The 15878-nt window shown below is 38.0% G+C and overlaps 1 protein-coding gene across 4 annotated transcripts in view; it reads left to right on the top strand.

Annotated features, from left to right (window-relative positions):
- Positions 1–15878, top strand: part of LRRC2 (leucine rich repeat containing 2) — a 77860-nt gene that overhangs the window by 44154 nt on the left and 17828 nt on the right. The gene's annotated exons all lie outside the window — the stretch shown is intronic.

Genomic DNA, 15878 nt, shown 5'->3' with positions numbered 1-15878 from the left:
GATGTTTAAAGATAAACTAATTCCCAATTAACAAAGACTATGATAAGTAGTACACCATTACAGATGTATCCCATGGCTCAACAGTGCTTTAATTACCTAATTTTTAGAAGTCATGTAACTAAAGAACCTCAGTGAATTAGATATGAATTTATTTACCTAGGACCAGATTATGAATCTGTATGTGCTTGTGGACAGAAGAGCAAAATTATGCCAAAAGATACTTTGTTTAAGGCTAATTGTATGAGTGGCTTTCTGCCATGAAAAACAAAATTATGCAGACAGCTGGAACCATGCTATGCCATGAAGACTTGGCAGATTAAAAGTATTTGGCTCAGTTCCAAGACTGCCATTAGCAGTAAAACATGGCTTGGCAAAAGTTCGGGGCATTTCCAGACAACCAACATTCCTGTCACCTAAGACTCCTGACCCGACAAAGAAGAAGTTGGGCTTGAGGAGATAAAATTATTTAGGGTTATTGATTTCTTTATAAGTCCACAGTTCTTGCAGGGAGCTGGCAGCCAATTCTAACTTGCCTTTGCAGGCCAATAGAGGAGCATAGAAAGGCTCAGCCAACTGGTGCTCATCTGTTGGTCAGCAAATAGTGTCTTGGCCAGCCTGCTTAATTAAAACAAAAACAAAAAAACTTTCCCCTCCACTGTATAGAAAACAGGAAAGAAAAAAGACTTTCAAGTGCCTTTCATAATAGCAGCCTAGTCAGCTTTGTCTCCTGCCCTGCATTTGGTTGGCTATCTGGAGCTGGGAATTGGGCGCTGCTTAGTTCAAAGCTCGATAGCAAAACACTGTGGCTTTCATGAAACTCATTGAGTATAGTCACTGCCTGAAACCTGAATTCCCTGCATGTTGTGACTACAACATCAAAGAGCCAAGATCTAGGCCAACAGAAATGACCCAGTGTTGATGCTGTTTGATTGCTGATAGTAGGGGTCAACTCAGTCCTGAAAGGATATGCGTCCCCATTTGGAAGTGCCTACAGTGACATACACGTGTGGTGCAGGTAAAATCTTTTACAGATTGTTTAGATGCTTTAGAAAAAAACAGCAATATGTAATTCTGTAAAAAGGATTAGGAATAATATGTATTCAATCCAACTGTATGCTACCAAGCCCATGGGATACATATGTCTTGTATACCTGGCAGAGCGTAAAGTGAAATCATCATCATTATAATAGTATTTTTATACTGCTTCCTCTGGAAGATGAACACAGGCATGCTTTGCAGCTAGCAAAAAAAAAGAAAGACGTCCTTACTGAAGTACAATTAAGCCACAAAACTTTATCTGACATTTTCAGTCATAACTGTCATGTGGCAATGCAAGGAGGGTGGGAAGGGTGTATAAGCTTTTCTCCTCCTGCAGGAGCTGGCTTGGCTGCCTGTATTGCTTCTGTTCCTACAATGTTTGAACTAACTCCTGTGTTCAGAATATGGCTAAAAGCAGGTCAAATCTTTCATGATCGTAGTAAATCTAGAATCAACAAGAACCTCCAAAAAGAATTCCACTTGCTACAGCCTCTAGTCTCAAAATGTGATCATCTTCAAGTATCTAATAGTGAGAAAAGTTCTGTTGCATTAGATTACTTTTATTTCATTAGTAGCTCCCAGGGTCTTAGTCAGAAGTCTACTAATTTTTGCTCGAGATGTTAAGCACTGAACAGTGTTATTGATTTAAAGATTGCATAATTTACTTAATGTGCTGTGATGTAATTGGAATATTAGGCCCAAGGCACAATTTGCATATTTGGTCCGGTAAAACATTATATAATCCTCAGGATAATAGCATCTTTCACATGGAGAGTGTTTAAAATTTTATAGTAGCCTTAAGCTTTGTATATGTATGTATGTATTTTGTTTCTTTGTTTAGAAGCCTCCTTTTTCATAAAGATGGCTAGTAATAAGAAGTAAAATGACCTAGTAAGAACTGAAAGCTTACAACTTTTTAAATCACATCATATAAAAATGCAGCAAGCTCATCTCTGCTTTAAAGCAAATATATTTCTGTTATGATCAGTTTTTCTGTGTGTTTTGGGATCTCTTAGTCAAGGATGTGTCGTTTTTGAATACTATTCATGAAATACAGAAAAATTGGAAGGGGACCACAGAGAATGTACTTGCGGATACATATTCCCCATTTCTAAAGAGTGGGACATTTTAGTGTCACTTATGAAAATGCCCTTTGGGTTTTCTCCGATTATTTGGGGCACTAAAAGTTGTTAGACAGTGGGAAGGCAAATTGCCAGTTGTATGGAAATTACATTCTCCAGCAAATTGATGCACAGTATTTTATCACTGGAAAAAAAATGCAATTTTTAATTTGGCAGGAATGTCTCTTGCAGTAACTGATGACATTTGGACAATGTGTGTATGCTTGTGCAAATACCAGAAACACCTGTCAGCTAGTGCCTATGAAAATGGGACCATATGTGTTAATAGATTGTGACATACACACAAATCAAATGGAATGTTGCTTTTAAACATAGAATGCAGCTAACTCTTTTCTTTTTCTGACCAAAAATGAGATGGAAATGGGAATACTTTTTCTTAGATGAATTGTAGGCAAACTGGAGAAGGACTGCATTGAGGATAAAGGCTCAAAGTCCCACAGCTAAGAGCTCAGTTCATATCAGATCTCTTTTAAGTTACCAAACAAAACAGATTTACCAACGTGCTGCTTATTAAAGATAATTGCTACTTTGTTTCCTTGTATATGTTTTAAAGGCTGTGTGCTACCCTATTGCACTATAGAGGTGCAACTATTCTCATAATGGCTGATCCAGCCTGTCATGATCCCCAGGTAAATATTTTACCTCTTAATGCCGAGGCTTTTAATTAGCAATGTATAAAGCTGTTCAAATTCAGCCAACTTCACCAGCACCTCATTCTCCTTTGTGGAGCCTGGCTATACTTTTCTTTTTGCTTCTCTTTGGTCTTTTTAAATTTAAAAACAAAAGAAAAATCAGTGTTGACAGGGTGGAGGTCAGAGCCCCGTGACAAATAGGGAGGTGACAGCAGAACACAAAAACAGAAATGGGGTTCCCAGAGAAACCCTTTTCTTGTAGGAATGTTATAGATTTCCATCTCCATGTAGCAGAGTAACTTTCTCATCTGGTTCACATGACCTGGCTGATTGGGGTGGGTAATTTAATTAGAGCAGCCCCAAGGCTTTGTGTCGGACATTTAATAATGTACTCTGAGTTCTTGCCTATCATATGTTACCCTTCTTGTTTCATCATCTTTGATTGCAATTATTTGTACTTGTAATGCTGATCAGTGACTGCAATAATAACAAATTGCAATGTGGACCGGCTAAGTGTGCCCTACGAATGTTGCCATAAAATTCTTATAAATAAGAAGGGGCACAATCCAAGCAAAGATAAGCCATGCAATTCATATTGTCATTTATTTAAGATGACAATATGTCATCTACATAACACTGGATTTAGGTTGCTTCCAGACCAATGGCTCCTAACACCGCCAATCAAAAGGCTTATGCAGCTTCCCTATATTTCCTTCCTTAATGGACTTTTTGTCAAAGAGGAAAAAAAATCCAGAACTGTTGGGAAAATACGGGACCTGGCGGGGGGGGGGGATGTGTAAATATTAATTAAGTAAATGACTTAACCCCCCTCCAATAAAATTCCATGTTTTAAGTAGACCAACTGTACAATTAAAAACCCTTAGAATCCCACCTTTTAAAATTGATATTTATATCCTCTCCTGTGAAGGGGAAGGCAGATGCATGTAAAACCTGTGCCAAATATTTCACTCCCCCCTTACAGTTTACTAAATGTTTGACACTTTATGAAAAGGAACAGCTGGGTTCTTTTCCTAGAGAAAGGGTAGAGTTTAGGGTGCTGATATTGACATCACCTATAATTTCTTTTTCCAATATTAGTAGGAGGGTGTGAAAAGGAAAAGGGCAGGTGTGAGGTGTCAAATGTCAAGTGGGCTTCCATAGAAGCATTAGCACCGCATGAGGTCCTATAAATGTTTGGAAAGATTAAAGAAATATATGCAGGTAGTTGAGAACCCAGAGCTAAAACGTAAGGCAGTCCTCATTCAATTGTTTTAAATCAACTGAATTGCATATAATTGTATATAATCCATATAAGAACATTGTGAATATCACAATTTTTACCTCAGCCAACTTTTTGGAAAGGAAAGTTGGATATGTTAGGAGAGACAAAAGTTGAATTCAAGTGTAGTGTATGGTGAATCCAAAAGAGATAGGGTCAAGAATAAACATGGTTTGAAATTTTAACTGTATATTTATTTATTGTTTTAATATGTTCTAAGCCACCCAGAGTCCCCCACTGGGGGGAGATGGGTGGGGACACGTTAAACAAACAAACAAACAAACAAATACAAAAGTGAGTGAGGTGCAAGAAATAATGGTTTGGTTATATAAAAGGAATGATCATGGATCAAACTGCAAAGCAAGTATACTAAGGAAGAATGAATGGATTAAGAGGAAGGGGAAAACTGAGAAAGCTGTGATTGGATGAACAATGTATGAATCATTGTATGGATCTGGTGGAAGATGGCTTGCAAGACAGAAAGGTAAGGAGAGGTATTGTGAATGGTGTTGATGTAAACTAGGTTGTAATTTCCTTTTTTTTGCTTTCTACATCTTATTGTTTTCTGCATGTTGTATAATGTTCCTTAACCCAAGATGGAATTGCAGGATAGATATAAGCTTTTTCCTCCCACACTTGTTAATGTGCCTACTTCTAGTCCTTGAACTGACAGAAAAATGTGCTGGGATAAAATGTAATGCCCTGATGACTGAGCTGTATTCTGATTGGTCCTTAAGTTTTAACATGGGATAATTTAAGGATTGATTGATGGGTTCTTCTGGCTTTATTTCTCCTCCCACCTAGTGTCACCTGATGGTGGAAAAACAACAATTAATCCTTGATGTATGGCCAAGTGGGGTTGGGTGAGTGTAGGCAAGTTCCTAGAATGGAAAGTGCCAAGATAACAAGTCACTGGCACAAAGTTGTTCCATTCTAGTGAACTGTCACTTGGGCAAGCTTTCAGGAATCTATTATTTTACCCCAAAACAGTAAAGAGCATTCCTGGAATCCCTGCTGATTATTTCTTAATCTTGCCAACCTTGAAGGGGTGATATCACCCTATGTCCTTCGCGGTACCTGTAGCAGGTACCTGTAGGTTGGGCTATTTTTGCCCTTCAAGAAAAGTGCTAAAATCATTTTTAGAGGTAGCCTGACTGATTGGTTACAGGTACTACCTTTGTTGCTTTCATCTGTCACTCTGGTTAAAAAGGAAATGATGGGGCACACACTTCCCAAATTGATATGGACTACAAGGAAATGTCAGTGTTGGAAGAGAATGGATGTAACTGGCAGCACTTGGAAGTATCCCATATAGTAAAAGAAATGGTGTATGAATAAGGAAAATGGTGCCCCCTCCAAATTTGAACCAGAGGAATTATTATAGAACTTATTAGAGCCATATTTTTTAAAAGTTCCAGAATGTCAAAGAATTTTGAATGATGATGATGATGATGATTTTTCAATTAAATCAACATGTACAAGCTATATTTGCATTCCATATGGGTCATCACTTCAGGCGGTATCTACTTTTAGTTTTGATCAGCAGCAGCTTGTTTGGGGGAAAAACCCTCAGTAGTTCAGTCAGGGCTACAGGACAGATTTTCTGTAATCTGAAAGTGTTTCTGATTCAAGGCAGATGGGTTCAGTTGTATCTGCAGATACAACTTATAAGAGAACTCTATAAACATTGACTCCATTTGTTGTGTTCTTCCAAACTGTAATGAGCATAGCTGTATACTGCGATTGGTACAAAGTTTACAAGCAAACAAACCAGCAAGCTGTTCTGCATCAAAACTTTCTTGATCAAATCTGGAGGAGCCAAAGTATTTTGTATCAGTGGTGGAAAATTGAATCCAACCTTAGAGCCAGTTTCTGTTCTCCATGCATTCTAGGCTTTAATAATGTCAAAACCAAACAAACTTCATTTCAACTTAGTGCAATGTGTGAACCTAGCAGGTGCTTTATTCTGTACAGAAGGAAAGAGGAAGCAGTTTCTCCCTGAGTCTGCTCTTTCAAATAGAAAGCCTTCAGATCCAGAAGTACCTCACTCCTGATTTGTATATTCCTGGTCAGCCTTCCTTCCTGGGACTTCTCATTGCAGATAGATCCAAAGAGAAGGGCAGGATCTAGCAGTTTTACAGATAGGCAGGGTGGGAGAGGCCTAATGCTTGGGTGTAGCACCCAAAGACTCCTCATATTTGATGCCAAATTGCTATAATGTTTACTATGACAAAATAGGGAAAAAGATTAAATATTCCCTTGGAAAGTAATTGTATGAACTTATTTAATATTAATTACATGCAAACAGAAGTAGAGTGCAATTTGATTTAGCTTTTGCCTAAGTCTCACCTACAATATTCAGAAGGGGCCTCCTGGCATCCTACTCAAAGGCTATGTGTAGCCCTTAGTCTAGAACAGGGTTTCTCAACCTTAGGAACTTTAAGACATGTGGACTTCAACTCCCAGAATTCCCCGGCCAGCATGCTGGCTGGGGAATTCTGGGAGTTGAAGTCCATATGTCTTCAAGTTGCCAAGGTTTGAGAGACACTGGTCTAGAAAAAGCATTAAAGCACTTTGAGTGTGCATCTTGGGGTGCTGCCCCAGCATTAGTTCAGCTCCTTGGCTGGCTAAGTTTGAAACTGAATAATTGTTCTGCTCTGGGATCTTTTTTGAGCGATGTTTTCTGTGTTAGCCAAGTGCTGCACCATAGAGATCCCTGAAGCTCAGAAAACCAGTAATTGAGGACTTTTGCTCATTCCCTTCTTTTAACCAAGACTTGGTCAAATCTCAAGGAATAGTTGGAAGCATTCAGTTTTCAAGAATGATAAAGTGACATTGAAACAGAAAAGATTACTTTGGCTTACTTTGGTCCAAATCGATCAAACTGATGATCTTCCCAACCCCATTCTTCATTTCCCAGTAGCAACAGTATCTATAGTGGAAAACTGTGCCATTGGCACGCAAAATGACATTTGATTCACCTTGACATAAAAAAACAGCTGGAAGCTGTAATGTACCCCAAATCAGCTTACTTAAGAAACAACAATAGGATCCTATCTTTCTTACAACTATCCAATTGCAATAAGTATCTTAATGTGTTTAGTTCAACTTCCATACAATATGAAAGTTCATAATTATCATCATAAATGATTTTCAAAAGGTATAATGCTGCTTTGCTGAAGCATAAAAAATAGGTTCTCCAGTTATTGTGAAAATATGATTCAGTAATTCTACATGTAAGCAATTGCCATTTTGCTACACTGTCATCCATCAACCCAGCTGATAACATCTTCAAAGTATCACCAACTGAAATGTTGCTGCTATAATAGCACATTGCTAAAGATCAGGGTTTTTTAGTTCTGCTTTAACATTTACCACCCATCTTTTCCCCTGACATTTATTTCACATCTGACATTCCTATCCTATTCCAGAGTTCTGTGCTGCTGATATTATCTTTTAAAGCATTCTCAATATTTTCAACCCTGAAATGAACAGTCATTGTTTTTCCCCACCCCAATAAAGTAAAAGAATCCTGCCAAGGAGAGTTTTATCATGCCCTTTGTAGTGAGTATGTTGGCGGTGGATTGTATTAATTCAAATGTTTGCAAATAAAATTACTTTTGTAAGAACATTCTGCTTGTCGTCTAGGAAGCAATGATTGATTTACCTTATGCTTCAGAAAGGATTTTTTTAATGGCAGTTTGTGAAAAATAAAACAACAGCTTACATTGCAATCGTTTCTGGTGACATCAAATTATTGTTGATTAGTAGTTTCAGAGTCTTTTCCTCTGGGGAAACATTTCCATATTAGTTGATTCTGCAAGCTACAAATGAGCATTTAAAAAATGGCAATTAAAGGAAAAACATGAATTTAAAGTAAGTTCAGGACACGGCAAGGATGCACTGAATTTAGTTTGTTTAAATTTACAAAGGGGAAATGCATACCTAGCAAAGGTGTAAGTAATTTTGAGTCAAATAGTTCTGAACATGCACGCTTGGTTTGCAGCATCAGATGTGCCTTCCTGGATCAGCCCAAACTCCACCCAATACCAGCCAGTGACATTTGCCACCTGATGTCCTGCAGCCCACCTCTTTCTAATCTTTGATTTAAAGTTGTTGTTATCAGTTTATCCTGGGGTTTCATTGTGGCTATATTTGATATTCTGGACAGGAAGATAATTTAGCTGTATTAAAATCCATCTAATACTTGATGCCAGTTCAGACATGAAACAATCGTCCCTGATGCTCTGCCTAACAGGAACACATTTCAAAGCCATTTTCCAGCTTGGGTGGCTTGATGGCATAGATTTATTCCATCCCAACACAGCACAATCTGGAAGCTGGTCCTGGTATGGAACATCCCCATGAAGTTAAGTGCTGCCTAGAACCAAAGTTGTAGACAGTAGCAAAGGATAACTATGCTATTTGTTGGGCTCCCATCTCCTTGAAGAACTTGTAAAGCTGGGATTTCTTGCACATAATCTATTTATCCTGGAAGCCACATTTTGTTCCCCTTGCCTTGTTTCAGCCTTTCTTTAAAAAACCACCACACCCGTTGCATTCTGCTATTTCTGTACCATCTTTCTTTCTTTTTTGTAACCTGATTTGTAGAATAGTAAATGCAGCTGCAGCAAGAGTAGGTTCAACAAGAACTTTAAAAAAGCATTTTCAGGGACCCTGAGCTTTTTATGGAAAGCATTCTCTTTGCCCTTTCTATCTCTAATGCTTCCTGTTTGGTGTAACATGATGGTTTCAGTGATGAATTGTTCGTTATATAGTCATTTCAGGGCTTTAATTACTGGTTTTTATACTGTACATACCTCTTGTAAAATAATACTGTTTCACACTATGAAAGAAAGAGGAAATTAATAATTAACCCTATCCTCACAGTAATGTCAGAAGTGTTGGAATGGGAAGGAAGCAGAAACTGCAGGGGGAAATTTTTAAGAGACTTCAATACACCCATGTTAATCTGCTAGAGAAAAACACTTTAACATACTAGCACTTCTCAGAATGCCAAAGTCTCATCCCAGTTGCCATTTTTATTTCCTCCCACATCATTCTTTTCAAATGGAGAAAAGCCAACATTATTATCCTATCTGAACTGGGAAGATGCCTGTTTCTTTAACTCCTGTTTCAGTTGTGTAGCCCATGGAGGTGATCTTTTTTCCAATGGAGGGAAATCTTGCCTCCTGGGTCCTTAGCTCAAGTCAACCATTACAGTAGCACTTTCTCTCGAAGCTAGAAATGCACTTTCTTGTTCATTTAGCTTCCAGTGTCCTCTTGTTTATTTATGGTTTGTTATGGTCAAATTTTTAGTGTCATGGTGGTTAGAACTTACTGTCTTTCATCCCGTACTTGACAGTTCCACACAATATAGCAATGTATTCCCATGGGCATATTAGGAAAAGCATCTGAATGAAAAAAATCTCAGCTTGCCACAATCACATATAGGTGTCATTCCACAATAATGTTTGTATTGTAATGACAGTATGGCACCATGGCAACTGAAGAACTTTTCAGTGCATTCATTTTCATATTGATTTTTCTTTGCTGCTGATCCTCATGCATCTTTTCTGGAAAGAAAGATTTATAAAAACAACTGTGTGTACATGAAAATGCTGTTGATTTGTTAAATGTTATTTTTATGGAAGTGAGGGCTAAGAAAGCTTCGTTGATACTCAACTGATGGACACTAAGCAATGAGACATAACAATTGGCCAGCTTTGAGGCAGAAAGGAAGAATGAGAGAGCAGTGACTGAGTTTAATGCTGCAAATTCTAAACATGCAGAAGGATGGCTACGTGAGTTAAAATAATTTGAATATTAGTATACCTGTTTGATTTGCATATTTTTGTAGATCTAGTAAACTGCCTAAAATCTATGGAAGTAGGCAATATATAAAGTTTTGTAATGAATAAATAACCTTTATTTATCTTTAAAAATGAAGATGAAATAGAAATGAAGCAAATTTATTTTAAGCTGAGTTTTAAAAGTTTGAGAAACAGAAAGATTGTGGTAGGGAAATGCCCATCACTAAGGTTTCAGTGGCCCTTTGCTGAACAATAATGACCTGTGAACCTTCAACGTAAAAAAATCTTGGATAGGAGGACTGGCATTGCTAGATAATAAATAAAATCCTACCTTGTTATGCAGAACCTTTGTTTTACTTCTGCAACCTGCTGTTTGCAGAAAAGCAGTGCCTTGCAGAAAAACTGTGCATTCCAGCAGAGAGACAACAAATGTACAACTGAAAGAATTAAAGCTATAATAAATAGAGTGGGAAGGCAAATGGCATTAAGAACAACAGCCAGACTTTGTCAGGTTTATATTTATTCATTCTTATCTTATTTAGGATTTAGCTCATCAGATTTTGACCCACCTATAGAATTTAGCTCATCAGATTTTGTCCCACCGATTGACTTGAATCCGGACATTGTCATGCTTAAGACTTTGACTCACTGAAGTCAATGCCCCATTTAATTTTATAGGTTTATACTATTATCCAGTCCGATATATTTAATGGTAATGTTGTTTTAGAAAGCTGAAGTGGGTTACCAAGTGAAATTATCATGGACCTTTACATTTCTGACATGCCATGAAATGGGCAGTTCATGCTGAACTTCATTGTGCTGAAACCACAATCAAGCAACCTTATCAGCAAATCCTTTTCAATGACACAAATAAATAAAGCAGAACTGAAAACACACACACATTAATCACATAACTCTTTCCACTCAGGAAAGGCAGCTGGGAAGCAGTGGGATCTTTGAAATGTACACAGGCAGCATTTTAAATTAAATGATGAAGATAAACAGAAATATAGGTTGTTTATCAAACAAAGATGACAATTGTGATTGAAAATCAGGCCAGTAGTAAGGATGGCTGGGAAGTTTTACTGGCAAAGGCAGTGAGGATATTCAGTTACACTTACAGAGAGCCTCCATTAGAACTGATTTAGAGTTACAAAGCAAAGTAATTGGATGAAAGGAGGGAGGTAAATGCTGCTAACAACTAAAAGATGGTGTAGTTTTTTTTTTTTTAAATAAAATGTTACGAGAGTTGCAGAAAGCCACATCTTCTAAAAGAAATAAAATATTTAGGGCTTCCTTTATTAAAAGCACTATTTAACTACCATAAGTTCCTCTATGTCCATGAGGATTTGTTTAGTGTTTCTGAAGCAAAAGGATTAAGTAACAAATCCATTTGGTTTCAGTATAGAATGGAAAGCAGCTGGTATTTCTTAAATATGTGTGTGTGCCTTCAAATCAGTGTTGGCTCTTGGCAAGTGCCTGGCCAAGTCTCTGCTATTTTCTTGGCAAGATTTCAGAAGTGGTTTGCCATTGCCTGCTTACTAGGGCTGAGAGACAGTAACCAGCTCAAGGTCATCTATCTAAGGTAGGACAAGAACTCCCACTCTCCCAGTTTCTAGCCTGTTGCTGTAACCACTACACCAAACTGGCTCTCATTTCTTAAATATAGCAACAAAGAAAGTACCCAGTGGAGTTTTCTTATGCATAGTATAATAAATAGTATTGCCTACTTTTTGAGCTACAAGAAACCCTGGTTTATTATCTCCTGATAGTCCATCCATTCATATTTCTCTGTCAGATTCTATTTCCAAGGGACTAGAAAGTATAAGGGAGACACTTTTTGTGGCATGATATTAAGAACACTGAAAGAGATTAATGATCCTATAAAAATATTGCATATTTTTATTACCAAGGTCACACAACCTCAAGCCAGCCACATTATATAGTCAGCTGGATACATTAATGCACTGAAAATGTGGGAAGTTCACTAAGATGGAATACATGGAAAAAGCAAATAATTTTTACCTCATTAACTCAAATCATAGAATCATAGATAGAACCATAGATAGAAGCATAGAATCACAGGTAGAATCATAGGTGGAATCATAGAATCATGGAATCATAGGTAGAATCATAGAACTGTAGACAGAATCACAGATAAAATCATAGAATCATAGATAGAACCATTGAACCATAGAAGCATAGAATCATAGATAGAATCATAGAAACATAGATAGAAGCATAGAATCACAGGTAGAATCATAGGTGAAATCATAGAATCATGAAATCATAGGTAGAATCATAGAAGTGTAGACAGAATCACAGATAAAATCATAGAAACATAGATAGAACCATAGAATCATAGTTCTGGTATTCATTATCAGGAATGCTCAGAATGTGAGCAGTGAGGATATCTGCCTCCACTCTGCAGTTTTAAAGGTCTGGGCTACTGCATTTATTTTGTATATGGCTGCAGTAGTGAAGTCTTTGGTACACGTGGTTGAATGTGCAGTGATTTCCACATGAGGCAGGACTCCGCATTAGCAGCCTCCTCCCTTACATGTAGATCCAACAGCAGCTGCCAACATCAGTTCAGTAACAGTGGCAGGTGAATTATCTGGAGTCCTTGTGTGTCAAGAGCTCTGGACAATGGACTCTGTCTCAAAGAACTTATCTTAATCTAGATATCTCTTCTAAGGAGTGAAGAAACAAGTGATGAAAGCATTAAAGCTGCTGGGGTCTAACTTGTGCCAAAACTGTCATTCTCTATTTCATTCAAGGTTTTGTATCTGAAATGGATTCCCTTGTTCCTTAATGCCTCAGTGCATTACTTATGTAACTATATACCTATGTAATGTCTATCATTTACAACTTGTTCTTGAATTACTTAGTGTACCCATTTGAGAGAGAGAGAGAGAGAGAGAGAGAGAGAGCGAGAGAGAGCGCTCAGAGGGAGTGGGATGTTACAGCCAGAATTGGGCCCATCTATGACCTCTTGAGGTATAAAGTCTACTTCCTTTTAAGAACTTTAAAATAAAAATAAACCAGGAATTTTTTTAAAAAAATATGAACAGTATTAGCAGAGGCAGGCTTTTGTTTTTGGATATACAGTGAAACTCTGATTTAACGGACCCTGATTTATCAGTCTTTGAATGCAAAGAACAAAATTTCTGACCAGACATGTCTCCAAAGTAACAAGTCTGTTCATCCAAAATATTCTGAATAAGTCAGGTACATTTATGGTATGTTTATGGCACTAGTAGCTATTTGCCTCAGTTGTGCAAGTGGCATAAATTGTTGCAAATTATGTAATAGGAGAATTGCACTTCAAATTATGTTATTTGCTTCATGACATCATTATATAAACCAATGCAAATGATGTAGTCTGGAGTTTAAGAGACATCTGAGAGTAACAGACACCTCCTTCCCAAAACTGGCCCATTAAATTGAAGTTTCACTGTATGCAAATCCACCAATCTCTCTCTTCTCATTCCTATTTGGTTTAATTCTCTAACACTGAGAATCAGATGCAATCCATTTCAAGTTATACACATATGTCATCGCCAACACTCAAAAGAACTGTTTTTCATGACAGAATTTACAGTAAAAGGGGATAGAAGGACAGCATCAAAATCAGATACAGATCAGAAAATAAAAGAACAGTTATTTGCAAAGAGCTCAGGAAGAAGGAAAGAGGAAAAGTAACTATATTTACCAAGCCCTTTGGCAAATAGAAATTTTGCCCTAGGCAGAAACAGAGGCACACAAGGAACTCCAGAGCTACTGCTTGGATAGATACTTGACTCAGAGCAGATCTGTGCTGGCTGCTCAGCCCATTGCCAGAATGGGCCACTCACCACTTCCTGAGTGCAGGCACAAATGTTGCCTTCCTCCTCACAGTTCCAGCCCATTGCAGATACACCCTGGACCTTTGTTTTCCACCTTTGATTAGAAACTCTGATTTTCTCACGTGAGCCACCTTAAGCCCTTCAGAACGGAGAGTCTCCAGCATTTTATTCAATTCTCGTAGCAGCCCCAGAACTGAATGGGCTGCTGTGCCTGGCATGTCCCCTTCCCTCCAGTGGCTAATTGCTACCCTGTGCAACCATTTTGTTCTGGACTGCCAGGCTGCTCTGCTCTCTGCTGTTCCTCTCTGCAGATCCTTTTTTTTTTTTTTTTAAATAGTTTTGCAATTGATCCCATGATGGCAAAGTTAATGAACTATCCTCAACCCTAAACTCATGCTCCACTCAGCCCTACATCTCCCAGCAGGTAACCTTTTGGCTTTTGTCCAGGATGGGTGAAGCATGCTTTCCCATCCCCTGCCCACACTATTGCATAATGTCTGTTCTAAATCTTTAAATTGCAAAGTATAAATATTGCTACTCTGTTTCTAATGAAGTTGAGCTATCTGTTCTTTCTTGCTGAACAGATTCCATGGACCTACAAAGGAATGTAGAAACAAAAGAGCAATCTGTTCCTCATGCTTTGATTATTATAGCATCTGAGCAAAGGTGGAACCGTAAAGGGGGAAGGGAAAGAAAAGGTCTGTGTTAATGTTAAGGAGATAGTGTGGAAGAGGGAGTGGAAGCATCCATATTTCCAAACATCTGTGAAAGCAAAGGAAAGGCATGAAGACTAGTGAGGAGGGAACAATCCCTACAGGTAAAAGGTAGGCATTGACTGACCAGCCCTCACAGGAGCCACCAGATGAGACTTGCTTTCCCTGCAGGGATGGGAAGAGCAAGAAGCAGGGAAATGACCAATCATGTCTTGTGGTGGCCCTAGTCGAGACTGAGCACCAGCCCACTGCAGTCTGGACTGGAATGTCTGAAGAGCTGGGAACAGCATGGGAGAGAAGCAGCTTAGGCTGCAGTGTTGAAGTGCCTTAGTGATGGAAATTCTGGAATACCTTGTCTGTAGTAACCCTTTAAGGTAATACTTAACCAAGAAGGTTCATCATATAATTGAAACAGTGTTGGCTCCCTGTGGTGTGTTCAGCACAGGGAAGAAACCTATGAGTGTAGGAATAAAATTAAACAGCAGATGCCATGTCCATCGCCCTAAGTTCCTTCAAACAGGAACAAACTTAAAATGTAACAAATAAATGAATAAGTTACTCACCCACTATATTTCCATTTGCTTTTTTAGTATTTAGTAAGTCCTTTGTTGGCTGTGAAATATTATTAACTGTGCATTATTTTTGTGGTCTAGCAGTTGGCTTGGCAAAGCAAATAACCTGCAGCTTTTAAACTGTATGATGTCTGAATGGGCCTGTTTGGAAATAGGTGGAGAGATATCTTCTTACAGGGAAAATGGACAACCAGTTCACTGTAATCTTTTTGATAGAACAATTTCTTTGGCTAACCCTGATATATTGCATATTTGCTTTTGATCAAGTTTTTTTGACAAACAATGTATGGTATAGATTTATATATTTAGAAAGGTCAGTTTAATCCATTGAGTCCAACCTCCTGTTCAGTGCTGAAATCCAAATCAAAGTATCTCTAACTACTATCTATCTAGCCTCTGTTGACTGTATCTTGAAAAGGGGAGGCTGCTACTCGCTTATGTAACTGGTTCAATTGTTGAATTGCTCTTACTGCTACATAGTTTTTTCTAACATTCAATCTGCCTTTTTGTAATTTAAAACAATTACTCTGTATTCTGTATTCTGAGTCTTGGCCTTCTTTTGTGTGACATCTCTTCTTCTATTTGAAGACTACTATCATACTCCTGCCAACAAAGGTATGCATTGTCGATGTCACAGCTTGTCAATGGTGACATATGGCTGTGAAAGTTTGACCATCAATGCCTTTGGACTGCAAATCAATGCCTTTGGACTGCAAATTGTTGAGAATATCTCAAACATTCCAAAGAACAAATCATTCAGTACTTGTGAAGTAAAGCTAGACAGCTCTGTAGAAGCAGTAACAATGAAGCTAAAATTTTGGACATATAACATGGAAGGAAG

Source organism: Python bivittatus, unplaced genomic scaffold (genome assembly GCF_059951505.1).
Source record: "Python bivittatus isolate LINGU-HERP-01145 unplaced genomic scaffold, Pbiv_v1 ctg000850_np1212, whole genome shotgun sequence".
In the NCBI taxonomy this organism is placed as follows: domain Eukaryota; kingdom Metazoa; phylum Chordata; class Lepidosauria; order Squamata; family Pythonidae; genus Python; species Python bivittatus.
Note: the sequence above shows the minus strand (reverse complement) of the source record. Positions and strands in the feature narration are given on the sequence as shown.